Raw genomic sequence first — 27,568 nt, forward strand, 5'->3', positions numbered from 1 at the left:
AGTGGTAGGGCTCCCTCCATAGTGTTTTTTAGAATTAAGTTGAGGTGATGATCCTGTTGGGGTAGACAAAAATTTCATCCATTCCTTAATTTTGTTTATATACCCAAAGTAATTGATTTGTGGGACATAGGAATTATCCTGGGTTCTGCATGTCATGGGTTGTGGCTGTCTCCACGTATTACATCTACCCTCTGCTGCCCCATTCTACTCCTCCCCTACATTAGCCCTACACTCCCAGCCTAACTCTGTTGCTCCCTGACTTCTGGACACATCCAGCTCCCATTTCATGGGCCTGCAACCAGGGCAGGTGCACAGGGCTCTCTGCTCGAAAGCTGGCCCCACACTTGGGGTTTAATGCTCCATGGTTGCCATCTTGAAATTCTTAATAATTTTATCTTTGAATTTGTGTTTTGTAAGTGAAGTCTAATGGGAAAATGGAGGATATGCTGGGCTCTCACAAAAGCCCCTTTGTCTGAGAGTAATTGTCTAAGATAGTGTTTTTTGGGGACTCCTGGACCATGGCCAAAGGAGGCTGGAGCCAGTTTACAGGCCACTTCAGAGTCTGCAGCCATGACCGAGGTCTTTCGGCCTATAACCTGAAGCATGGATCGGCCTTGGTTTACATGTGGTCCCACCTCCTGCTGCCTGCCTACCTTCCTTGGATAGAGTCCTGGCCACTTGCTCCCCTGTTCCTGTCCTGGGCTTTTGGGGGTCACTGGGAGACGGGGGTGAGGCACGTACACCCTGCGTGCTGAGCAGGGCCCTAGACCCCTGTGAATATCTTCTGTTCAATGGGGCACATCATTAAATAGCAAGTAAAAAAACCCATCATGACAGGTTGGGAGACTATGGAAAAAAAAGGAAAATTCTTTTCCTTGCTTTTTGGACAAGAAGTTCTGCATTTTTCTTTTTACCAGGCTCTGCTAATTATGTGGCTAACACTGAACATACCAACGAAAGAGCTCCTTTCAAACCATTGTTTGATTTCATTTTCATGTTTGGGGTGCCCTCCTCTATCTCGGCTTATTCAATTATCCCTTATTCTCCAATGCTGAGGTCTGGTTCCGCTTCTTTAAAAAAGTCCAGTTGCTGATAACTCATTACTCTGGATTCTTTTCCATAGAACTCAGTTTATCGTGTGCTAAATTAGCACAGGTTTGGGGAAGAGTAGTAAGATATTTGTTCAGAGCCCTATAAGTAACTATTATATGCCAGGGTGATACTTACAATATTAATCGTTCCATGCTTTTGGTGTAGCAGGAGCATGGAACAATTAAAATGATGTCAGCTATAGAATTGATGCAGCGTCTTGGAAGTCGTCTCCTGCTCCACTGGTTACCACTTCTGTGGTTGCTGGATGAGGGAGGGACCCAGGGGACTCCAAGGGATGGCTCAGCACAGCTGGGACATCAGGAGGCCATTTGGGATCAGTAGTAGCTACTTACAAACCGACATAGATATCTGTCAATATTCTCACATCCTAAGGTCATATTGGAGCTTCTGAGCAGAACATGACCAATGGCATGACTTGGGCAAGATACTTAATAGTTTCTCTAGCTCTTAGTTTCTTCTTGAACTGTCAAATGAGCAGGTTATAAAACATGATCAAATCCTCAAATATTTATTACCTGTTATGGTCAATGCTTTCTACATTATGTTGAGATTCAAAAACTCATAGATTTGGTCTCCAGCGGTTTCTAATTTCATCTGTCCTTGGAAATGAACATAAATAATTAAGATACAAGGTAGAAGATATTCTAACAGAGAAACAAACTGCTGTGAGAACTGAAAGAACTGAGAAATTACATGTAATTTGGAGATGAATGAGATAGTTCTGGGAAGGCTTTGAGAAAAGTGTGGCCAATGACCTGGATCTTGAAACATAGTGGACTCCTATAGCTCTACACGTCTGTGAGGTGTTTCTTCCAGGTTCTTTGGTTTGTTTGTGCCCTACCTCCTCCTATTAGATTTGAAGCTTCTCAAGTACTTCTCATTCTTATTCCTTGCACATGCTCAATAAATGCTTTGTGATTGTGATGATTGCTGCCTTCTGAAGGTATATATTCATTGTGAAAATAAAGATATGATGTGTCAAGATCTAGTCATGTCAAGATTTAATCAAGATTAAATCATGGCAAATGTTTGGAGGGAGAATCTTTTTCTTTTTTTTTTCTTTGTTTAGTTTCATGTGTACAAACCCTGTTATAGTTAGACATTTATCATTTATACCCCTCACAAAGTGATAACTCCCCTCCCCCAATCTCCTACCCTTCTGATATTGCATACAGCCATTGCATTTCCACTGTCTCTATTCCATATGTTATACTCCACTTCTTGTGACTATATATATGTATAAATATATATAATTACAGTTGACATTCATTATTACTTAGCTTCAGCTTCAGATGTACAGCACAGTAATCAAGCATCTACAGCATCCCAGAGGGGGTCTTGGAGGGAGAATCTTTTGTAACTAATTGGTATCATGTGAGAACGAACTGGGATTTATATGGGTATGTGATAAACATATTAAACACTAGGATTGAGGGTTTTAAATACAGGACACAGTTTTAGGTATGCTTTGTGGTCACTGTAGAGAGATCATTATACTGTAGCTTCAGTGTCAAGGATAAAGTTATTATTTGAGACAGAAGGTAGTAAATATATCCGTATTTACTAAGCATGGCAGTTTATGGCTAAGGATATGTACAAGATGTTTGGAGGCAAGATCAGAATATCTCTCAAATATAGTCAAGAGTTTTTGGTTGTTTCTGAAAAAGCTAAAATCCATTCAGTTGCCTTCTGGGGTAGGTCATAGCTAGGCCCATTGCATTGAAGCCTTGAATGCATAGTAAGAAATAAAAAGTTGAAGGGTGTAACTGTGGTGAAGCAAGAATTTTTCTCTAGTGATAAGGAAGAGTGCACACCTGGTCTCCCCACATCTGCTAAGCTTAAGTGGTATAAATGGCAATATGCCTACAGGTGTCAGCTCCTCTGATTTGGTGAATTACTCACTTCACACTGGCTGCTGCTGAGGCCACCAAACTTTGGATAGACCTCTGGAAGAATGGGGTATGCCCCGAAAGTCACCATATACGTTACCTTCAGGAATGTTTTAATCACATACATATTTGCTGTGTGGCGTATTTACCAGTTCAATGTTTAATGGAGTGACACAACAATTCACCTGATTCTGAATTGCCATTCTTTGCCCATATTTGTACTTGGACTAGCCTTTGAGTGTTGGCCTAACTCACCTCCATTATTACTCAAGTCATAGCTCTGAGGTCATTATCAGAAGTGAGTAGGGGAAATGTAGACATAGAATGAAAGAGTCAGAATTCATTTGATTATCTCCAGCTCTGCTATTGGCAGAGGTGCTCTAATGATCTCATTCAATCACCATTGCTTGGTGGATAGGAGGAAAGTGTTGATTCCCTTTGTTCTAAACCTTTGCTAACCAGACAACCTTCTGATTTATTATGAAGGGTAACCTGAGCCAGGTGTGTATTTCTCAGGCTTACTTTTATAGCCTTAGGCAGCTTCTAAAATCATTTCAGACTTAGTTGTTTAGTCTTGAACTATCAGAAAAGCTGGTAGGGCTTGAGCTTACTTATAGATAATTGGTTCATGTTAAAAGTTGCTGGTGATCCATAAAATCATGCCTGGTGAAGGAATTCTATGTGATAGGACACAAAATTGGCTGATATGTAGGAATACTGTGATTTTTAGGGTTCCAGGGAAGCAAGCCCATTGCTCAAAAAAGCCCTTCCCCATCTTCTGTCTAGTTTCTGAAATATTACAAAGTATCTTCCTTCTAGTGTATAGTTTCATCCATGTTAAATTTTCCATGAGTGGTTGGTAATTTTTTATATCTATTGATTAATAAAGGGCCTGAGAGCATCAAAGGGAATGATCACAATAAAAATGGGACAAGAGAAGAAATTCTCGGTTAAATTGTGGATAATTTTCCTCTTTTTTTTTCGTGGTAAATATAAATGCTATCAGTGCCACTATTGGCATATTTATACTACTTTACAATATTAATGGTGTAGCTCAAAACACTTGAAATGTGCCTACCTCTTGGGGAGCAAGCACCTAAGGATTTGCTTCATTCTGAGTTCTGTTGTATTGTATAGCCTGATAGTCTAATGAATGAACTCTTTGAATTCTTGAAGGAGAATCAAAAGCATAGTTTTATAATTTAAAATGACTTAAGTATGTGCTTCTTTTTCTTTGACATACAGCCAATTTTATTCAAATTCTCCAAAATTTATACTCAATATGTTTATTGTTTCTAAAGTTATATAATAGCTTTCTTATTTCATCTTTTATAGGTTTGTGGTTTTTTGTTTGTTTGTTTGTTTGTTTGTCTTTTCTTTACAGCTTTTCAGTGGAAGCCAGAATCTTGAGTTGCCTAGTTAGGAGCCTCTGATATACTATTCTGATTAAGTTTCTTCCCGATATTCATGGCCAACACCTGGTTTCTCAATGAAAGGCTTTTGGTCTGTTCAATCACTTGCTGATAGAGTGAGACTGCATTGTCACCCATAACCACATGACCTGATATAGAGTCAACCTTGGCATCCTGTCTTGCATTTCTAATCAAATTCACAATTCACCTTTCAGCTTCTTCTGGAGTCATGTTCAATTTATCTGCCAACATGTTCTCGCTGATGCTCTGGTGGTTGCGACAAAAATCTCCAATGTGAAGACACGGGCATTTTCTGTAAAATTCTCAAGACAAGCCTCTTAGACGAAATCGTTCACAAGCGCAGGTTTACATTCCCTCAGCTTTTTCTGAGCCCCACCAAAGTCAAAGTTAACCTATAAGCGTTCAACAAACTGTAACTGGGTCTTTATATGTGTAAGTCACCTGTTGCATAACTTTGAACAGATCTTTTAGCACTGGCCAGCATTTTCGAACATCTTAGTTTGTTATGACTGCTGTAGTCAGAGAGTGGAGCATATGTGGACACACCATCTGAATTGCATTAAGATAGTGTGGCTGGTAAAGGAAGAGACCAATAATGTTATCACATTCTTTAGGGAAGAAAACAGAGAGAAGTCAATGAGCCTTGTTCACTGCTGAAGACACTCACAGTTGTTATCTGTGGTCTCTCTTCACCATGTAAGGTCTTCCATGACTGCATCCCAATTCGGCATTAAGATTTCAGAGGCCCATTTTCTGTGCTATAGCTTTTTTTCTCAGCTTATCTTGGCTTCAGCTTTGCCAGCTGCATGCACATGCCCTAAAAATGTCCATCTAACAAAATGTGGAGAGGAGCTTCTCTACTTTCTGGAGGAATCAGTGCCAAAGGCTTCCGCTGTTTTAAATTGCTGCCATAGAGATAAATCTTAAGCATAGCTAGGTGTTTTTTTCAGCAGGTGTCTAAATACCTGGATAGAGTCCTTTGTCCTCCATAATATTCAGATAGTGAAAATATAAAATTTAGTGCATAATAAATAGCCATTCAATTAGACTTGGGGAGAATAGTCGAGTCAAGATCTTAAAATTTAATGGGAACACATTTTAAAAAAGAGGTAATAATGATGCCTAGAGGGATTTTTGCAAGATTTTATCACTAGGTAGAGACGAAACTTTAAATAAGATGCCTGATTCATATTTTTCACTACTTCTTGCTGTGGTACCTGATTCATTTGTCCTCACTGATGGAAGAGGGGGTGTTATTAGTCATCTCTTGCCCAAGGTCCACTCAAACCTGGTGTAACAACAGCATTACAGGAGAGTTATGTGTCACTACTGTGATGACCATATCATAAACACCATAAAGGAGAAACGGAACTTTGGAGGACTGTTTCTTCTATCAGGAAGCAGCAAATGAGAGGGGCAGTTTGATTTGCACAAGTCAGAAACAGTGCTGTTAACTTGGCCTGTCAAAAGTAGTGAATGTGGATACAGTATGAAATCTAGGCAGGGGCGTCTGGTTTTACAGGCCTAGAACTTGGACGCCGTATTTTGGAAATAAAGAAGAAAGAATATTGTGGTTCTTTTCATGCTTTTGAAATTCTATTAACCCAGTAGTGAGGAGTTATAAGGTATGATCAAAAGATACGGTGAATGTTTAAATTAAACAGTAAAAGACTCATTGCCATTAATCCCCCTCAAAATACTCCCCCTCGCTTCCAACACACTTATCCCATTGTTCTTGCCACTTTCTGAAGCAGTTCTGGAAGTCCTCTTTCATGAGTCTCTTTAGTTGCGCTATTGTGGCTGCCTTGATGTCCTGAATCGATTCAAAACGTTTTCTTTCATGGTCATTTTGACTTTGGGGAAGAACCAGAAGTTGCATGGTGTCAGATCTGGTGAATAAGGTGGATGAGGACACACTGTAATGCTTTTATTTGACAGAAATTGCTGCACCTGAAGCAATGTGTGACACGGAACGTTGTCATGAGGGAGGATGATGTAAAGACACAAAGGAGGACTTCTAGAGCTGCTTCAGAAAGGGTCAAGAATGATGGGATAAGTGTGCTTGAAGGGAGAGGGAGTATTTTGAGGGGGATTAATGGCAATGTGTCTTTTACTGTGATATGTATATTTTTAATTTAAACATTCGCTGTATTTCTTGATCACATCTCATAGTTTAGCTGCTATACCTACCATCCTACCTTTTGTCAGATGGCTCAGAACATGGGCATCAGGAACGTGAATTTGGGGTTATTTAAATCGTCCTACAGTTGCTTAGTCAAATTTGAGTCAAAGTAATATTACTCTGTGCTTCCTGGAACCTTAGCATTAGAGATAATTGTAGAGTCCTGTCCATCCTTTTTCTTAATTTAACTGTCCTTGAGTGGTGGCTCCAAGAAATCCATCTAAACCTAAGATTTATCCCTCCTAAACCGAAGATTCTATGCTTTTTAACTTCCTCTAAGTAATTCTCTTTTATTCTCAGTTCTAATTATTTCCTTCCTTACACTAATATTTCCCTTTCTAGGTCTTTTAAAATATTTTTTCTTTCCGCCTATTATCCCTCTTCTTTCTACTACTGTGTTTCCCCGAAAATAAGACCTAGCTGGACAGTGAGCTCCAATGGATCTTTTGGAGCAAAAATTAATATAATACCCGGTCTTATTTTATTATAATATAAGACCGGGTATAATACAATATAATATAATATAATATAATATAATATAATATAATATAATATAATATAATATAACATAATATAATACTGGGTCTTATATTAATTTGGGCTCCAAAAGATGCATTAGAACTGATTGTCCGGCTGGGTCTTATTTTCAGGGAAACAGGGTGTACTTCCACTTGAGGTTAGCTTAACTCAATTCAAAAACATTTATTAACCAACAGTGTCTATCAACTATTTATGCGGATTTTGTGGAAAGATATTAAGGAATTAAACATGCAATTTCAAGCTTGTCCTATAATGATCAGAGCTAAGGCAAACAATGTAAGGCAAACTATCTAAAGCAATGGCTAACCCACTGGAGGAATGGAACTAAGCCAGATACTCAATCCTAACAAAGTGCCCCGAATTCTACAGATGCTCAATATGTGTGCTGAATGAGAGAAAGACAGGTTGGATTTAAAGTAAGGGACAGACCTCAGTAAAATTATTATGCTCATTATTGTTGAAGGGTTAGTCTGGAAACATACTTTGGAACTTTTTGCAAGTTTCCATTGGGTTCTTTCCCTACCTTATGCTCCAGCCACACCAAGCAAATTACAGTTTTCCAAAAACCTGCTTGTACACCATCTCACGCTAGTCCCTCCATCTTTCCCCTTCCCATTTGATGAAACTATGGTAATATTTCAAGGCCCAATTCAAAGGATGAAGAGGTCTAAAATAAGTCTCAACAGTCTTTTCTAAACAAACATCGATACATTGAGCATGTACCAGGTAAGGTACAAGCTGGAAAGATACAAAAATAAATAAATAAAGACTCTGAATTGAAGTTCTTATAATCTAGTGTGGAAATCCATACATGTAACACAACACAGAGTGATTAAGGGCTATAATATACTCAGGATTTATGTATGGCAACTGCTTTGACTATTCCTAATTTGAGTCATTCATTTGAGATTAAAACAGATAATGGATTATTGTGGAAAATTACAATGACTGCATATTATATTTAGAAATCCCTACATATGAGAAGGGTACAGTTTGAAGCTACTCAATAAACAACTGTTGCAATGATGTGTCTCCTGTAAAATGACCATGCCCTACACCTCATTACCAGCCTTGCCCTGTGACCCCTTCTTCTGGAGAGAGAAAGAGGCTGTGGCTTGCTATAGATGGGGAGGAGGGCTACAGAAGGGGACCAAGTCTACAGATTCTCATGCCTAGGAATTCCCACTTCAAAGCACCGGGGTTTTGCCAGTGGAGGGCTTGGGTGAGGAAGGGAAAGGATAGGAAAGCAAAATACATTCTGCCCAGTTTGACTCATCTTAAAGTCCAAGGATGCTCATCCAAGAACCTGAGAACAGTAAGAGCCCAATCAGGCAATTTATGGAATGTTTAATGTTCCTAAGCTATTGTATTTGTATTAATTCTACAGTCCTGGAACAGGAAATGTGTTCAAAACATTGGAAGCAAAATAGTTTTGCATTAAACATGTTCCAGGCCAGGGAAGAAGCTTAGCTCAGGGGCCAGACCAAACCTTGGAAGGGAACTAAGGGAATGGAGGGGATCAGATGTTAACCCTCAAAGTGTCGGGTTCCTACTCTGTGTAGAGCCAAGGAGACGCAGGGGGCCTGCTGAGTGGTCAGCCCTGCAGTGCCCAGAGCCCTAGGCTGAAGAGCTGACTAATTCTCAACCTTAACCCAATAAATTTTAATTGAAAAAAACCCCAGAAGTACCTTTCCTGGAAGGCTGTGAACAGATCACTCCCATAAGAAACTAAGAAGGCCAATAAACATAGAAAAATATTTAATTCACTGGGTATCAAGTAAGGGTTTGTGTCCTCTTTTCTGTTGGTTTGTTTTAACAGTGTATGGTGGGTGTATAAGTTTCCTAGGGTTGTTGTAACAAAGTACTACAAACTGGGCAGTTTAAAACAACAGAAATTTATTCTCTTACAGTTTTGTGGGTCAGAAGTCCAAAATCAAGGTGTTGGGTGGGCCATGTTCCCACCCAAGGGTAGAATTTTCCCTTGCTTCTTTCTAGCTTCTAGTGGTGGCCTTCAATCCTTGGTATTCTTTGACTTGCAGCTACATCTCTCCAGTCTGTGCCTCTGTCATCACATGGCCTTCTCTCTGTGTGTCTCTGTCTTCATTGGTGTTTTCCTCTTGTTATAAGGACACCATCATGTTGGACTAGGGCCCACCTTAACTGAACTGGTCTTAATTACACCTACAATGACTTTTCTTCCAAATAAGGTCACAGTCATAGGTAGTGAGGGTTAAGAGTTTAAAATATCTTTTTGGGAATACAAGTCAAGCTATAACAGAGAGCATGATATTTTGTCACTGTTTTGTACTATGTGGCTATGTACTATTCTATTTTATAGATGTAGCATAATTAAAATCTCCACCAATGTGAAAAAACTAAATGATTATACTAGTTTTGGTAAACGTTTGGAGAACTGCATGCATTTTTATTTTTATACTGCGAGTATGTATATTCCTTGCTACAATTCTGCTTAGCTGAGTAATCTTACTTCCAGTCAGAGATGTGGCTTGAGGGAGAGGGCTGGGAGCTGACGTCCCTCCACAGGGGGAGGAAAGGCTCATTTTGCACCAGTCAGGCCTTGAGCCTCTGACGTCTGTACAGGAGTTTTATAGTCTTTGGGACAGAAAAGAGAGTTAACATTATCTAAGCAGTAAGCAGGGTAATCTCTGTTCCCCTGCCCATTGCACGTCAAAGAACCGAGGCTGGAAGAAGATGGTCCCTCCTGTAGGTACTACCTGTCTTGGTAACGCCTCCGTGTGCTCCTTGCCCACTCATTCCATGTGCCCAGCGACTACTTTCTCACTGGGTGTTGCACACACCTGGGCCTTCGGAACCCAGCCTAAACCAGGTGAGCAGCAGGTACGTAGGCAGAACTTCCAACCTTAGCTTGTGAGCTCCTCAAGGGCCAGGCCTGTGCTGTGCTCCTGTGTTATATAGTTGGCGTTAGGACAATGGTCTGCATACGTTGGAAGCAGCCACACTTCTGTGCTGGCCTCTCAGGAATATTCCTGGCAGACTCTCGTGTAGAGACCACAGGAAGTGGCCACCCAGTTTTCCTTTTACCTTAGCAACACTCAGAGTCAACCCTGCCTTGCTCCTCACCACCCCCCACAACCCTGTGGCTTTCTGAGCTCCTGTCGTGTGTTCTGATTCCCAGGTCTCTGATGGGCTGTTGGGTATCTGACCCCACATTCAAGCTGAGCCATGTCTAGTAAGGATGCACAGACAGCCTCCACCAGTCAGCTCAGGCTGTGCCCAGGTGAGCTTACCAGAATTTTGGCAGGCTAATGGAGAGTATACCATTGCTCTTCTTTCTCTTCTGGAAAGAAACAGAAAGCACAAGCAATTTTGCTGGGGAAACGTTCAATGTTTGGAAAAGGGCTGATGTAGAATTGGGGAGACACTAGAATGTTCTGGAAAATCTTTCCTTCCTCTTTGTTTCCTGTGCCACTCCATGACATTTTTAAAGATCTTGTGTTAGGTAGTTTTAATGAGAAAGCCAGCCCCACCCAGGCTCTGCCCTGTTGGTGTCACTTGCCTGGAGTATCATGGCAACACTGCTAGTGGGGAAAATATAGCTGAGCTCCTGTGATTGGTGCTGCTCTATTAACAGCAGGAATGTGAGAAGTGTCAGGTGGGAGATGAGAGTGATAACAGAAAAGCTATTTCTTTTCATTTCCCCAGTGTTTGTAGAGTCTGAGCAAAATTGCTAAAGGAGGCATCTCCAATTTGAAGGCATAACACTTTGGTATGAGGTTGGAATAGAGACTCTTGATTAATAAATATGATTGGGGTGCAAAAGCACAGCAAATTGTGGCATCATCTCATTCTTTACAATAATCAGGTAGCAAAACATCAGTACTTGAAGGGCTGAAGGATGAAACAGCAAGCTTTCAATTAGAATGCATTCCTTTACAGGATCCCCAATTGTACCCGTGTGTGTGAAAGGATGTTAGACAGGCTGCTCAGGCGGGGGAGAGATACCTGGGGTGACTGCAGTCTTTGGTTGAAGCCTGGGAATTGTCTTAATGGCTTTCCAAAAGGGCAGTAACGCAGTTTGAGAGCCCCACTCTTCAGAGAGCTTCTTTGAAATATAGCCCTGTTATCAAAACACTAAACCACCTCTGCTCAGGACTCAGGTTCCTTGCTCTCCTTAACACACACACACACGCGCGTGCACACACATATATACCTTTGCTTAACGTACTCTCTGCACATTTTGCGTGGCCATACCTTTGATGTTTATCCTGACATGTCATAATTAGAAACTAGTAACAACTATTGAGGGTCGGCCATGTATCAGATGCTGTACTTTACTTGCATTATCCCATTAATCCTTCATATCTCTACTGGGTAGCAACTATTCGCATCCCTTCTTTGCAGATGAGGAAACAGAGGCTCAGAGAAATTACGTGATTTGCCTCAGTTCATGAAAGTGGTAAGGAGCAAAGCAGAGACGTGAAGGCAGGTCTCTGCCCCTCTCCACTAGAACCTGTTTTTACTCAACTCTGTCACTGCCAGGAGACACAGGCAGGAGGTGATCAGTATGAGACAGAAGCCTTAAGAATAGAAACCAAACCATGCAGCAGCCTCTTCCCCATCTCCTGTAGTAGTGAAAGCCAAACTCTCGGTCAGAAGCAATGGATCCCTTCAGTTCTGAGAGTCTCTGTGGTGCAGACCCACCAATGCTGACAGACCCCACCGTGTAGCGCAGGAGCGCCCCTGGGGCACCACAGTTCTGTGAGTTCTAGTTCCCCCATACGCCTGATGTCTCTCACACCACAATTTAGCTGTTCTCATGTTGATGGACTTTTGGGTTGTTTCCAGGTTTGCTTACTGGGAATAAAATGCTATAAACATTCTCATACAAGTCTTTTTGTGGACATATATTTTCTTTTCTTTTGGGTACCAGGGTGGACTTGTTAGTCAAGTGTATGTTTAGTTTTATCAGCAACTGCCAAGCAGGTTTCCAAAGTGGGTGCACCATTTTACAAACCCACCAGCAATGGACGAGAGTTGGTGTTTGAGCTTTTTGATTTTAGCTCTTCTAGTTGGTGTCAAGCGGTAACTCATTGGTTTGGCAAGTTGGAATTTCATGTATTTGTTTTCAACTGTGAGCTCTCTGCTTATATCTGCTTACATTTCTTTTTCTCCATGTGTGTTGGTTCTCCAAAAGATTTGGAATTCGGTGACGGCAGAGGCTCTGCCTAAGATACTTCCCTTATGTCCTGGACTGAAGCAAACACAGGGCCAGGAACATAGTGGGTGCTTAGTTTTTTGTTGGGTGATTTCTTGCTACTAAGAAACATTTGTAGACTGTTTTGGAAGGAGGACAGAGGAGAAAGGGCTGTCATCACCAAATGTTTTTCAAACCCATACAGCTGAGTTGGTTCTCAAATATTTTCAGAAAGACTTGCTCTGGTTCATTCTCTCTCTCTCTCTCTCTCTCTCTCTCTCTCTCTCTCTCTCTCTCTCTCTCTCTGTCTCTCTCGTTCTCTTTTTCCAATAATTAGGTAATTCGGTTTGAACAGTAGTTAGGCTTCTTAGCAGCTGCTGGGTGTAGGTGGCACTTTTTATGTGTGTCGAGGTCTGGTCAGCAATAACAAGTTCAGGAGGGCAGAGAAACAGAAGAGTTGAGCTCTTATTGGTAAGCTTCTCTCTTCCTGCTCAGTTGGCCCCCTCCCTACGTATTTTCTTTGATTGATGCTAAATAGTGTCATGAAAATGGTTCTTTTTTTCGATTTTTAGAATTTTTATCCTCTTACCTTAATATATTCCCATTTTAAAAATAAAAGGACAAATAAAATTGTCTACACTGTGAGTTTTTTTCTTCCAAAAATTTGAAGAAAATGCAAAACTATTGACAACCTACAAATTCTCTGAAGATAATCATAGATTGCACGATTACTTCTTTTGCTCTCCAAATGTTATATAAAACAATCCCTTGGGCTCTTTTCTGTGTTAGAAATCAGTTTTTTTATTTTTTCCCCATGTGAAGTTCTGGGTAGTCTGGTCCAGTGGAGAGCATCTCAGGCAGGACTCCCAAGTGTAGGTTCCAGCAAGACCTTACAAGGTACAAATCTCCCAACTTTCATGGCTTGCAATTAGAGGAGGTCATCTAGAGGACGTGGCCTCCAATTGACCTGCAACCTGGATCCAGGAAATTGGAGGCTCCTCTCCTCCTCCCCTTGTCCTTGGAATGCACATTCTACCCGCTCTTCCCATGGTGGGACCTGTTTTCAAGGATGCAACCTTGAGAGAGCAACGTGGTGCTGTGACCAACTGGACGGTATATGTGACTGAACCCAGGTAAGGCCTCTATATAAACTTTTAGTATACTAAAAGTTTATATAGAGGGCAGGTGTGGGAACTACTCATCTTGCAGCGCTCCAAGACAAGCTTCATACGTAAGTTCCCTTGCTTATTAAACCTGCCATCTACGAATCTGGAGTGGGCTGTCTCTTTCTTCAGTCTTTCCTTGCTCTTCTTGTATGGAAATTCCTGAAGATGTCAACCAACACTTGCCTGTGAAACCCCTAATCTAACAATGGTGAGGAGCTCAGACATTTGCAACATATTTTTAAAAACCAGAGACTGAAAAAAAAAATTAAGGTTTTATGCAAGTGTTAGACATTTTTTAAAAAATATACTTGGGATAATGCATATGAAATGTACTATACTTACTCAGTGCTTCTTGTTTTCTTCCATATATTCAGTAGATACTGATTATGCACCTGCGGTGTGCAGGCCTTCTGCTAGGTGCTGGAGATGTATATGTGAATGAGACAAGCTCTGTTCCTGGCTTTGAAGAACTTGGACCAACAGATAAGCAATCAGAGCATGACAAATGAACGTGTGATTAGGATTGTGGCAGACGCTGGCCGGAGCTGTGAGTCTGTCACTCAGGCCTTGGGGTCAAGACAAGCTTCCCAGAGTAAACTGCATCTAACCTGGATGAGTAAATCAGACTGAATTAGGCACAGGGGCAAGGAGATCATTGTTTCATCTAGAGGGAACAGCAGATGTGAAGGTCCAGAGATGAGAGAGAGGAGGTTACTCGTAGATCTGAAGTTCAGTGTCACTGGAGCATGGCAATGGGATGGTTGTGGTGAGGGCAGTGGTGAGGGATGTAGCAAAGCATGAAGGGAGAGGCCAAATCATGCTGGGCCTTCTAAGTCATACTAAGGAGTTTGTCCTGCACCTTACGAGCAATAGGTACCTTTTGTATGGTTTTAAACAGAGCAATAACATAATCAGATTTGTTCTTGAGAATGATCCCTCTGGGCTGCTATGTGGCACTTAGGAGTGAGCCTGGTGCAGGAAGACCTTCTGGAGAGGACCAGGGTCAGAGTTAGGGGCACCAGTGGGCTGACGTGAAGTGATGGCTTTGAGACATGGTTTGGTCTTTTAGGTTCGTGCCTAATTCCCTCAGCCATGGTGTGTTGGCCAGGCGACTGAAAAGGACATGGAAACGTTGGGAATCTAGATGACCTCTTTCAGTCCCCGGCGGTGACATTTCTGAGCTCTGAATCACAAATTTAGAGCCCAGTGAGAATAAAATCACCGAGATGAATTCCGGAGTGTACCTGACTGAGTATGCAGGCAGCACACTAATTGTCAAGCTCCTTTTCTGAGCTGCATGACGCTAAGGACCCAAACAATGTATTCTTATGGGGAAAAAATATACTAGTGTCTCAAAACAATCAGTTCTCTCATAGGTCTATTGCCCCATAGTTCATTCTTCTCTGTACAAAGGGGCCAAAACGGACTTCCGCTCCTAAAAGGTGACATTACGGGTCTATAGTCAGGCTGCCATTACTGGGCACCTTGGGTATTTAATGTTCACTAATGCTTGCTGGTTTTTATTTTGCAGATTGTCATGTTGTCCATTAAAATATTCCTCTCCTGTCACTGAAGCTGTTAACATTGTGTTTACCTTCATGGTTTCCAAAGGTGAAAGAGCGTTGCCCAGGTAAAGGTAGCAGGCTCATTAGCCTGGGATAAACTAGTTTGATCAACTGGCAGGCGCTTCCCCGTGAGAACTGCCTTCCCACAGAAAGGAACGAACTGACAAAAGATGATGACTTGTGGTCCACCCGTAGTTTAATCAAGGAAGTTGGTAGCCTCCAGTGTTGACACGTAACCTGAGAGCAGCGCTGGGAGACTATTAAAATCACCAGAGGAGACTCAGCTGGAGCCACAGGCTGGGGCTGCCTGCCTCCTTCCAGCAGCCGAGGCCACAGGCTGGCATCTGCTGTACCCACGTGGAGGAGGGCGCCCTGCACCTGGGCGGAGGGCATCTGCTGCTGTCTTGGTGAGCAGCAATCAAAGTCCTGAAGTGCCACCTGGGGATCGCTGCTCCTTTAACTCCTGAGCCATTTATTGGGATGTCGGCGTCCCCCTCCTGCTTCTGCTGAATCCCTGGTCCTACAACTGCAGCTCATCTATTTTTGGCTCACTAAATGTTTGTCCTACTTCACTGTGTTGACTTTCTGGACACAGAACTGTATTTGCCCATTTGGAAAACGCTGCTCTCCTCCTCCTCTCTCCCCTGTGCTTGCTTCCGGGACTTTGGTTTGGATCTGCTGTTGTACCTACGGCTGCTGACCTCTTGGCCACATGCTTTGCTCATATCCGACCTTACTCTCTGCTAGGTTTGTGTCAGCTGACATGGAGCTTTGATTCTTCCAGTCTGTCCCACCCCAGTTTTTTATTTCTGTGTCAAAGACATGATACCTAAAGGCAGAACATGAAAGGAAGCCATTTACTTTGACTCCGTAATACAGATGTCCACTGGGGTCCCTGGCTTTTGAAGGTCAAATGCAATTCACTTGAACCTTTTTTCCTCTGGCAGAAGGATGCTCCCAATCTCTATGGGGGTGGGAGTGGGGTGGGGGTAGGGGGCTTTTGGATGAATGCAGTGAGATGGGCATTTGCCCTTCATTAACTCTGTTTATCTGCTTCTATTGAATTCATCCAATTTGTTGGATTGTCTCAGCCTCAGCACCCTGAGTGTGCTGTCCTTTCTCCTTATTATATTCCTCTATGCTAGAAACCTCTGGTACGCTATTTCTCCCAAGAATACTCTCTCCATAGGGTCGAGAGGGAGCCTGACTTTATCTGAAGCGTCAGGGTTATTGTGGGAATTTATAACATTGCAAATCATTTAAATCAAATGAACATATCCTGTCTGGGGGCTGAAAAAATTTAAAACGTTTCTTCCTACCTTCTGAGTTTTCCTAGCTGGGCCAATAATCAAATTAACGGAGACAAATTAACAGGAAAAAAATCAAAATTTTAATGCATGTATATGGAGAATTCACATAAGCATGAAAATTCCAAAGACAGTGAGACGACATTGGGTATATATGACATTTTTGGACAAAGGAGGAAGTGGGGAGGGATGGGGTATTAGTTTCCAGAAGTGAGACTGTGTGATTTATAGGACTTAAGGAAGAGCTGAACATACATGGCAGGAAAATTCTTGCTGGGCAACTCAGAAACAATGGGACATGAGGTATCTAGCTAACAGGTCTATTTATCACACTTAATCCAAATTAGGCTAAAACCAAAATACTAATATCCTCTTCCTGAAGCAAGTTTTTCTATCTATCTCTTGGACAGGAACGGGGGAGAGTCAAAGGTTGTTTTTGAGTCTTGTTTCTTAATAAACAGCATCAAATCAAAATCCCGAAAGGCAGCTTCAGGGTGGCAACATTTTGATTCCTTTCACCTGCCTGATTTTTAACATTCTCAGAGGAGACTGTCGCAGGAATTTCTCTTTGACCTCCTCTCCTTCCTAAAGCCTCAATTTACTGCTTTAGTTGCTTGAGTCAACTGCTAGCTTCCATAAACACATAGATAATTCAGTCACATTTTTCTGTCTTTAGGGCTTACCTTCCCTAGTCAAAGGATCTGATCAGAGTCTTCTGTAAGTGTGAACTGGCTAGAAAGTGCTGATTGTTAAATATTCAGGAATTGGGGGTCTATTGGGAGTTTGAAATTGGCCATAGTAGGAGTATTTACACCACAGAGATTGGCAAATACTGCAAGTTAGTTGTTATTTTTTTCGTGTTGTTTTGGTGAGCCACGTTAGTGGCAGGCCACCACTTCAGAAAGCTTACCTATGGAGAAACAGCTTTTTATTCATGCCCCTTGCAGGCAGAAATGGCTGCTATAAATTGTGACATTTTTTTCTCTTCATCACACAGGCAGAAGTAAAACGTTTATGGCTGAATCTTCTGCCACGCTTAGTTGAAATCTATAGAGAACATGCAGGGGTTTTAGATGTGGACAGGCCTGGGAATGAGGACAAACTGGGACCAGTTTCCTGAGTTAGGTCTCCTTCTGTAATATGATGCTTAGCACTGTAGGGAGAGGCTCTTTAAGAAGACATTTGTGAAGGTCAGACATTGAGCTGCATCCCGTTTCTGTGGGAGGATAAAGTCAAAGACCAGAAAGGGAAGAACCAGTAGGATGAGAGTTAGATGCCAGACTATGGGATTTTTATCCTTATTTCCTGGGTTAGTGAAAAACAGAGACAAGATTCAGCAAATGGAATTTACCAAGATTTAGCTGTGAAATGGTACAGAATAGATTGGGATGGGAGGTCCACTAGAATGAGGGAGACCACCTGTTTTAATACATAACTCTCCACTTTCCCCGCGTCCTACACTCTTGTCTTCCTTCAAAATTTTCTTCATCTACCTCAGATGAGGCTAATGCAGATCATGTTTTCTTTTTTGCTTAGCCCATGCTAAATAATTCATTAGTGTGTTTCTAAATGAGACCTAATTGTTTCATTTCTTTATGATAAATCGCTGAGGAGAAAATTGCTTTAATAGAAAACCCAATTAAAACCCACTGCCAGTAGCTGCAGGGTCCCTTGAAGGGACGATGCACACTGCTTGGCCTTTGAGTCTCACTTGAAGGTGGTTAACCGTTGCTCCATCCACTCCAACGTTTGGGAAACATCAGTCTGGGCCTGGAATGGAGTTCTGCAATAGCATGGAGTGTAGTGAGTAAGACAGTGACCTGGCCTGCTGAGACTCGTCTTTGGTTCCTGGGCCAGAGTCTCCTCTGAAAACTGAAAACATTAGTCTAATGTAAACTGGCACAGCAACCTTGAACGCAGTTTCACCGAATCCTTGAAGCTGAATCTGTGCAAACTCTATGACCTAGAAATTCAAATTCCTGACATCTGTCCTAGAGAAAGACTCATACGTGGGCAAGTTGACGTGCCATCCCCAAGCACCCCTGAAAGTCACTCCAAGAGAAGGCAACAAAGGAATTCTAGAATCAGTGTGAATGTTACCTGAAGAAACTGGCTGGGTTTTGACGGAAATTATATTGCATACATAGATTCATTTTGGGAGAAGTGATGATGATAAAGATGCAGTTGATGAGGGTGGTAGGATTGATTTCTGATTTCTGCCAGAACGTTTTCTGGAGTTCCAAACAGGATCAGGACAAGTGAAGATGATAGTCCTGCTGATGAGCCATCTGTGTTATGTACCATTACTTTTCTGAGAGGAGCCCTTTTCCCTGAGGGAAGTCTCCTTAGAACATAGCACAGATAAGCTCTGGAGAGAGCTTTGATTGAGGAGGTTCAGACATCAATCAGGAGGAGGGTGATGCTTATGATATGTACGCCAATAAGCCATCTGACTTGTTCACATGTTCCTGGAAAGTCACCTGGGGCTCAGAATCCAGGGCCCATTCCCAGATCCTACAGTGGACCCGGGCAGGGAGACCATCTGCCATATGAGGACCCCTTTCAAATATGATAGCTCTTGGGAAAAGCAGTCATCTTTCTAGAAATTGTTGTTTGAGAATATGTATAATGAAAAAAGGCTACTGTGAGTGAAGTAATTCTTAAATGTGATTTACCGTTCACAAAATGGGTATATACGTCTAAAATATATTACTTATTCAGCCATAGCTGGTGCTTGGTTCTACAAGGATTGGCGAACCCCTCGTGCTGACAGATAAGAAACTCCTCTTCCAGGGCATTCTTCATTTACTTGAAGATCAAAGCTTATCTCATGTCATCTCATTTTGTCACATCCTTTTATACTCCTGGGAGATTTTCTAAACTAAAACCTACATTCTAAATAGGAGCCTTTATCTTGTATATAGTTCACTTTCCGTCTCCTATACATGTGTTAATAGGTATCCAGGGTATTTTTTTTTTTTTAAATGGTCGCCTTTTAACAAAATGGGCTAATCATCCACAGATAAACCCTCATTCATATATACACTGAACTCTGGCCATGCAAAATAAGGATAATAATAGTTCTCTCTCAGGGATATGGTGAAGAACAAACGGGCTGATTCACAAGAAACCATCTGTAAGCTGTAACGCATTATACAAATGTGATTTTGCTACTCAGCACTGTAGAAAGTTATAAATGAAATAGCCATCTTGGTTCCTGCCCCTGAGATATTTAAAACCAGCTGGAGGCTCAGACCTAGTAGGTGGAACAATTACGGAGAAATCGCAAGGCAACTGGGGAAAAGCTCCTGCAAAGATAATGAAAACTGTAGCCATGAGCGCTAGTATAACACAGGGAGCTGCTGTCCCCAGAGCCAGCTCTGACACCCCGTGCAGCTGCAGCAGCCTGTCTGTCCTTCTGTCCCCAAGGAAGGTGAGAGCTTCTCCGTGGCAGCACGATCCTACTACTTCACCTCTCTCTCTTCCTCCTCTGCTTTTAAAAAGCCCTTTCTTCCTCTCCTGGAGAACTTTCCAGGCTGAGCCTCCCACTTACTTGGGGCCTCTCTTTCTAATAGCTCCTTTGCTCCTGTGCCTTTTCCCTCCTCCCACATGGCACTATTAAATCCATTCTGCTGGCAGTCTTGAGACTTGTGCTCTGTGGTGCTTGATGCTGATGAGAACAATGTCAAAAAGAACTCACAGCAGGCCCTGTCCTGGGCTCCAGGTCAGACCAGAGCTTTGTGTTTTGATCACTTCATTTATTATGCTCGCATTTAGAAATGGTGAGCACGGGTACCCACTGTTCTTTCATCTCAGAAAGTCAGAGGCTGCTGGGAGGTATTCACAGGTAATTAATTTGTCAGGGTAGGAGAAGCAGTCTTGCCAAATGAAGCAAACAAAACAAAACAAAAACCCAAATTCACTCCTCATCTAGCAGTTGATTAATTCTACAAATGACCATGAATGACCTTAAAAAGCAGGGGTGGGGTGGGTAGTGGTAGGGCAGACAGACCTCCAAATGGATGAAGCTTTGCTGCTAAGCTTGATGGATTCATAATTTTTGCCTCACAGAGGGCTCTAGTTTCCCCCTTCCTCCACGTGTGGGCAAAAAGGAAAGGCTTGCCTTCCTTCTTTGCTTCCTTCCTCCCTCCCTCCCTTACTCCCTTCCTCTCTCTCTCTCTCCTCCCCGCCCTCCCCCTTCCCTTCTTCAGAGAAATTCATGCTTTAAATTGGCTCTAAATTAAAGATAACATAAACAAATTTTCCAAACTCAAAATTGGGAGCCATGGTCTGATGACGAGAGAATATTTGAAATTGACTGGAAAATTCAGGAAACACGTATGTAGCCACTATAAATACAGATGAGAGGAATTGCTGCAGGTGGGTTGAGTGTTCCTCTAGGATGTAGGTAACTGACAAGACCCCAGTGTTTGTCAACCTTACCAGTAAAGTTCCTGGTGTAACCTATGTAGTGAACCTAGCACGTGATAGGCATTTAGTACATTCCAGTTTCCTGCCCCATTTGTAAGCCATCGTCGATTTGAATAGTAAATAATAGACTGATCAAATTTTATGAAGTTTTTAATGATTTGTTTTGAAAGCAGTTTTTAATATCTGGAGATGCAAAGGGAATGCGGTATCTCAATTGCTAGACTTTTGGCGCATCTCATTTAATGAAATAAATGTCTCTGGAGAGCTGTATAAAGTTAGTGTTTGTAAATTAAATTACATTTTACACACCTGAGGAATAGTCTCCTGTTAACTGTGTTCTAGAGGGATCATTTTCTTTGGAAATGGAAATAGAAGCATAAGTTTGGTAAATTTTGATTTTGGCATGTTATTCTTGGTTTCCATGGTTATTCAGTTCAACTAGCTTTACAAGAGAATCTGTTGTGTGCTACGTATTGACCTGGCATTCTTACAGCATGTAATTTTACATAATTCTCTCAAAACCTACCTTAATTTTATACATAAGGCCCTGTATGTGTTTAGTTAACTTGCTAAGTCTCACAGAGTTAGCTCGTGGCACAACTGCAATCTGAATTCAGGGCCCTAGCTTTGTTATCTTGCCCAACCACCAATTGCAAGATCCAAGACTGCTACCGTTTCTCTTACTCTCAGCAATCTGAGGCCTTAGACTTTGGGCTTTGGAGTTAATATGGGTTTGAGTTCCAGCTCTGCTACTGTCATTTTGGGAAAGTTTGTAAACTTTTCTCAGTCTTGGTCAACTTACCTGTAAAATGGGGATAATAATATTTGCCTCGAGAATATGAGTAAAGATTGGAGATAAAGTGCTGACCACATAAAAGGCAGTCCTTACATGTTAGCTACTACTATTATCACCAGTTGTAGCAGTAGTACTTACCGTGATTCCCTGAAAATAAGACCTAGCTGGACCATCAGCTCTAATGTGTCTTTTGGAGCAAAAATTAATATAAGACCAGGGTATTATATTAGTTTTTGTTCCGAAAGACGCATTAGAGCTGATGGTCCAGATAGGTCTTATTTTTGGGGAAACATGGTATTTAGATGTTTGTCTATTATCAATCTTGACTATGGAACCTACAGGGGAGCGACACATCTTGTTCACAGCTGAACTTTCCCTGGGGCAGGTAGATTGTGCTGCAGGTTGTTTAGTTATGTTGTGTCATAGAATCATAGAAAATGTAATCGTTTTTTCAAAGTCATTAAAAACACCTTAGATTTCCCAGTCACTTTCTTCCATCCACAGAACCAGAGAAGCTTTTCATTATGTTTCCCACACTGAAAGGAGAAGGCTTGTTAACATTTGGTCTATACCTGGATTCAAGTTCTGACTGCTCCCCTGCATGTGTCATGAGCTCACCTCTTGATATTTCTAGCTTGGAATTCCCTCATTGTAAGTGCTGTCTCCATGGAAATGTCACACACTCTCTCAACTCACTTTTGTATCACATTTTATATTCATAATCATAGTCTAGATTAAGAGTAGAGTCCTAATTATATTTCAGGCTTGTCATTGTGGGCACTGATAAAATTTTGCTTCTTCTGAAATAAAATTATTTTTTGTAACCTGTGTCCTAGGATTCCAAATAACGCTGCTTGAAGTAACAGGAATTATGTCTAATGAGAAACGTTGTATGCCTGCTTTCTATTCCAGGGTGGGAGGAGAACTACACAATAATCTCAAGAACTGAAGAAGACGCTAAAGGAGGAATGAACCTGGTCAGCTCCTGATTTAGGGAAGATCCAGGAGGCAGGGAGTGTTTTGGAATGTTCTTTGTATCCTTGACAGTGCCCAATATGGTGCCTTATCCAGAGTAGTTGGTCAATAAATACTCCTTGGGTGAACACATCAACTGTCCCAAACAAGGAAATGGCAGCTATTGGAATTAAATCACTGTCAGACTCCATTTGACCCCATAGCCCAAACCCTAATAGCAGATTGCTCCTGAGGCTGAAATGCCCTCTTTCTCCTTAACCTCTCTTCTTTTTGAAATCCTCTCTGCTCAAGTGTCACCTTCTCTCTAAGCTTTCACAGGTTCTCCCAGATAGAATTAGTTCTGTCTTGGTTTTTTGTTTCAAAACCATTGAACCAGAAGTCTACTATAGCTAAATAAACCAGGCATCCTCTGAGTTGTAGCTCTGATTTGGGTTTGAACAGACCTGGTTTCAAATCCCAGCTTCATGATTTATCAGCTGTAGACTCACAAGTCATATCTCTAAATCTCAAATCCATCATGAGTACAGAGGCAGTAACAACTCTTAACTCATAAGGTTTATAAAAGGATTTGAGTATCGCTCCTGTTTTCATTTATTGTCATCGTACGAAAATCTTCAAAATTGGTAATCATATTTAGGTTGTCTTTATTTCTGTAGTACCTACTTCAATGCTAGGCATTTAGAGATTCTCAGTATGTTTTCGTGGAAAAAAGTATAAATGGATGGACATAGTAGTAATGATTGCTAACATTTACATAGTACTTATCGTATGTCTGTAACACTTCTGCGTACTTTGCATATATTAAATCATTAACCACATAGCAATAACAGTAAGGGTTGTCATGAAGTAGAATATTATGTCTTTCCTAAATGTGGAGCTAAAATTATAGGAATGGTGTGTGTGTGTGTGTGAGAGAGAGAGAGAGAGAGAGAGAGAGAGAGAGAGAGAGAGAGAGAGAGAGAGAGAGAGAGAGAGAGAGAATCAAGATCAGGACTCATTATTTCGAGGTCAGGTCTCAACCAACGTTCCTCTAGTGTTTTCCTGATACTGCTCCCTGAGTTGGTTCAGCCATGCTTGCCTCCTCTGAGAGCATCCATGATGATGTAGACATTTTATTATCAAAAGTTATCTCTCCTGGTGCCCTTTTAGGTGACTGGTGGCTCAACTTGATAAGCAGATTAAAGCTACCAATGTAACAGCTGATAATGGCACAATGCATACATTTCCCTTTCCGTATTACCTGTGCATTAATGTATGTGATCAGTGCTTAAGTCTAAAACAAGGAATGATTTGGGACTATTTTCCAGAGAGATACTCAGGACCTCTTACAGTTAAGGGAATTGAAAAGCTTAAAGTGGGAATGGAATTGGGAAAGTATGTGTTCATCTGGTATTCTTCTTGAAAGCTTAATGAAATAAGGCCAAGAAATAAGACCAGAAACAAGGATGGAAGAAAGAGGAGTACCTCAGGTGTGAGACCTTGAAGAAGAAAATGGTGTGATATTTCTATGCCTGAGCACTGGATTGCTGTTGGCCATAGTAATTAGAGAAGAACTTAATGCTTTGTAAGAGAAGTCGAAGATCTGTGAATATTGCTTCTTCCACAGCTGTATCTGAAGGAGTCCTATTTCATTTTTATTTGAGTTTATTATATATTGAACAGGCATAGTATGCAATGTGTCTGAGGTGAGTGCTCCAAAAATCAGTACATTTTTGCAATGACAAAACAGCGTATATAGTACAAACTAAGATCCAGTTAGATCCGAAGTCTGTATTTGATTTGAAAGGTTCAGCAACTTTCAAGTATTACCAAATGAAGCAGCTTTAACCCCTGAAAGATGATAAGACAATATAACAGCTTTTTGGATGAGTAGTAAATTTATATCCCTCTTTCTGAAGGACTCACTAAAACCTAGGAACAGGCAACATGGCATAATAGAAAAACCTACATGCCATCTGAAATACTGAATTCTCAATACGCCTTAAATGCAACCTTGCAAAGATCACCTCATTTTTTGTTTTACAAGTCTGTAAAATCAAGAATTTAACACTTAAAGACCCTTTGTCTTTCAAATTTAACTTTCTAAGTCATTTCTTCATGCATTGCAAAACTGTAAAATTTCCAAAAAAGGTGCTCATTAAAAAACCCAAAACAAAACAAAAAACGGATTGCAGTGGTTGACAATAGAATGCCTTTTCTAGGATATGAAAGACAGTTTCTCCATTGAGCAAGGTGACCAGGGCACAGCTTCCTCTCCCTCTATCCCCAGGGAACTCTACTATGTGAGAAGAACAGTTCATCTTCTACAAAAGTGCTTGTCTAAAGCCTAAGGAACTGCCCCCCCAAAGTAGCTGTCATTTCTTGTTACTCTCATTTCATCAATTCCAGTGTGCTCTGATGCTATTGCTGTTTTGATCTTTTCAGAAGTTGTCAAAGGAAGATTTTCACAAAACTGTGGTATAACATTTACCTCATGATCATAAAACCTTATCCATTGTATGATACATCCCAATTTCAGAAAATAGCCTATGAAAGAATGTATGTCTTAGGAATGATGGAATAAACTGTTTCTTTATTCTGCTCTTTTTCTTCCTTTTTGTCATTTTCTCATATACCTGACCCAATTTCTCCTCTCTCTTCAGGGACCCTAATATGAACTGAACATTTTTATAATGTAGAGTTAAACTCCTTGCCCTTATTTTAGTTTTTATTTTAATTTAATTTTAAAACATTTATTATTTTTATTGCTATATCCCCATCCCCTTCCATTGGCAACCATCAGCTTGCTCTCTATATACTCGTATGAGTCTGTTTCTGTTGTTTTGTTTGTTCATTTTTTTCAGATTCAACATATAAGTGACATCATATGGCATTTGTCTTTGTCTAATTTATTTCACTTATCAAATACCCTCTAGGTTCATCCATGTGGTTGAAAATGACAAGATTTCATTCTTTTTTATGGCTGAGTAACATTCCATTGTATGTATATACCACATCTATCGGTGGACACCTCAGTTGCTTCCATATCTTGGCTACTACTACTAATGCTGAAGTGAACACAGGGAGCATATATCTTTTCGAATTAGTGGTTTTTGTTTTGTTTTTGTTTGTTTTTTTCATATAAATACCCTGAAATGGAATTGCTGGATCATATGTCAGCTCCATTTTTAATTTTTTTGAGGAACTTTCATACTGTTTTCCATAGTGACTGCACCAATTTGCAATCCCACCAACAATGTAGGAGGGTTCCCTTTTCTCTGCATCCTCATCAGCACTTGTTACTTGTTGATTTATTGATGCTAGCCATCCTGACAGGTGTGAAGTGATATCTCATTGTGGTTTTAAATTGCATTTCCCTGATGATTAGGAGAAATGTTTATTTAGGTCCTCTGCCCAGTTTTTATTTGGAATTTTTGTTTTTTTGGTGTTAAGTTGCATTAGTTCTTTATGTATTTTGATGTTAACCCCTTATTGGATGTATTATTTGTGAATATCTTCTCCCATTCAGTAGGTTGTCTTTTCATTTTGTTAATGGTTTCCTTTGTTTGCAAAAACACTTCAGTTTGATGTAGTTCCATTTATTTTTTTCTTTTGTTTCCCTTGCCTCAGGAGACATATCCAAAAAAAATATAAGACCAGTGTCAAAGAGTTTACTGCCTGTGTTTTCTTCTAGGAGTTTCATGATTTCAGGTCTAACATTTAAGTCTTTATTTTGAGTTTATTTTTGTATATGATGTAAAAAAAGAGGCCCAGTTTCTTCCTTTTTCTTTTTTTCTTTTTTTTTTTTTTTTGCATGTATCTGTCTAGTTTTCCCAACACTATTTACTCCATTGTATATCCTTGCCTCCTTTGTTCTATATTAATTGACCATACAGGTGAGGATTTATTTTGGGGCTATTTTATTCCATTGATTTATATATCTGTTTTTATAGTAGTATCATACTGTTTTGATTATTGTAACTTGGTAGTATAGTTTGATATCATGAATCATGGCTCCCACTTTGTTCTTTTTCTAGATTTCTTTGGTAATTTGGTGTCTTTTGTGGTTTCATATAAATTTTAAGATTAGATCTAATTCTGAAAAGAATGCCATTGGCATGTTGATAGGGATTACATTGAATCTGTATATTGCTTTAGGTGGTAAGGACATTTTAACAATATCAGTCTTTCTAATCCCTGGGCAAGATATATTCTTCCATTTATTTGTATCTTGTTCAATTTCTTTATTCAATGTTTTATAGTTTTCAGAGTACAGGTCTTTCACCTCTTTGGTTAAATTTATTCCTAAATTTATACTTTTTGATGCAATTGTAAATGGGATTGTTTTCTTAATTTCTTCTTCTGATCACTCGTTATTGGCGTATAGAAACACAACAGATTTCTGTATACTGATTCTGTATCCTGTGGCTTTACTGAAGTTATTTATTAATACTAATAGTTTTTTTGTGGAATCTTTGGGATTTCAATATATAGTACCATGTAAACAATAAGAATTTTACTTCTTCCTTTCCAATTGGATGACTTCTACTTCGTTGTCTTATCTGATTTCTGTGACTGGGATTTCCAAATACTAGTAGAATAGAAATAATAATACTGGGCGTTCTTGTCTTGGTTTTAATCACAGAGGAAAGGCTTTAAGCTTTTTTCCCATTGAGTATGATATTAGCTATGGGTTTGCCATATATGACCTTTATTATGTTGTGATATGTTCCTTCTATACCCATTTTGTGGAGAGTTTTTATCATAAAAGGAGGGTGAATTTTCTTAAATGATTTTTCTGCATCTATTGAGATGATCATGTGATTTTTATCCTTTATTTTGTGGATGTGATGTATTGCATTGATTGATTTACAGATGTTGAACCATCCTTGAATTCCTGGGATAAATCCCACTGGTCATAGTGTATAATTCTTTTAATGTATTGTTGAATCCAGTTTGCTAATATTTTGTTGAAAACTTTTGCATCTACCATGTTTCCCCCAAAATAAGACCTAG

At 40.5% G+C, this 27,568-nt stretch overlaps 1 pseudogene; it reads right to left on the minus strand.

Moving 5' to 3' along the window:
• Positions 1-4,390: 4,390 nt before the first annotated feature.
• LOC109458534 (eukaryotic translation initiation factor 3 subunit E pseudogene) lies at positions 4,391-15,457 on the minus strand (annotated as a pseudogene).
• Positions 15,458-27,568: the final 12,111 nt, after the last annotated feature.

The sequence above is a fragment of the Rhinolophus sinicus genome, chromosome 14, assembly GCF_057876585.1.
Source record: "Rhinolophus sinicus isolate RSI-liver-muscle chromosome 14, RSI-T2T, whole genome shotgun sequence".
Classification (NCBI taxonomy): domain Eukaryota; kingdom Metazoa; phylum Chordata; class Mammalia; order Chiroptera; family Rhinolophidae; genus Rhinolophus; species Rhinolophus sinicus.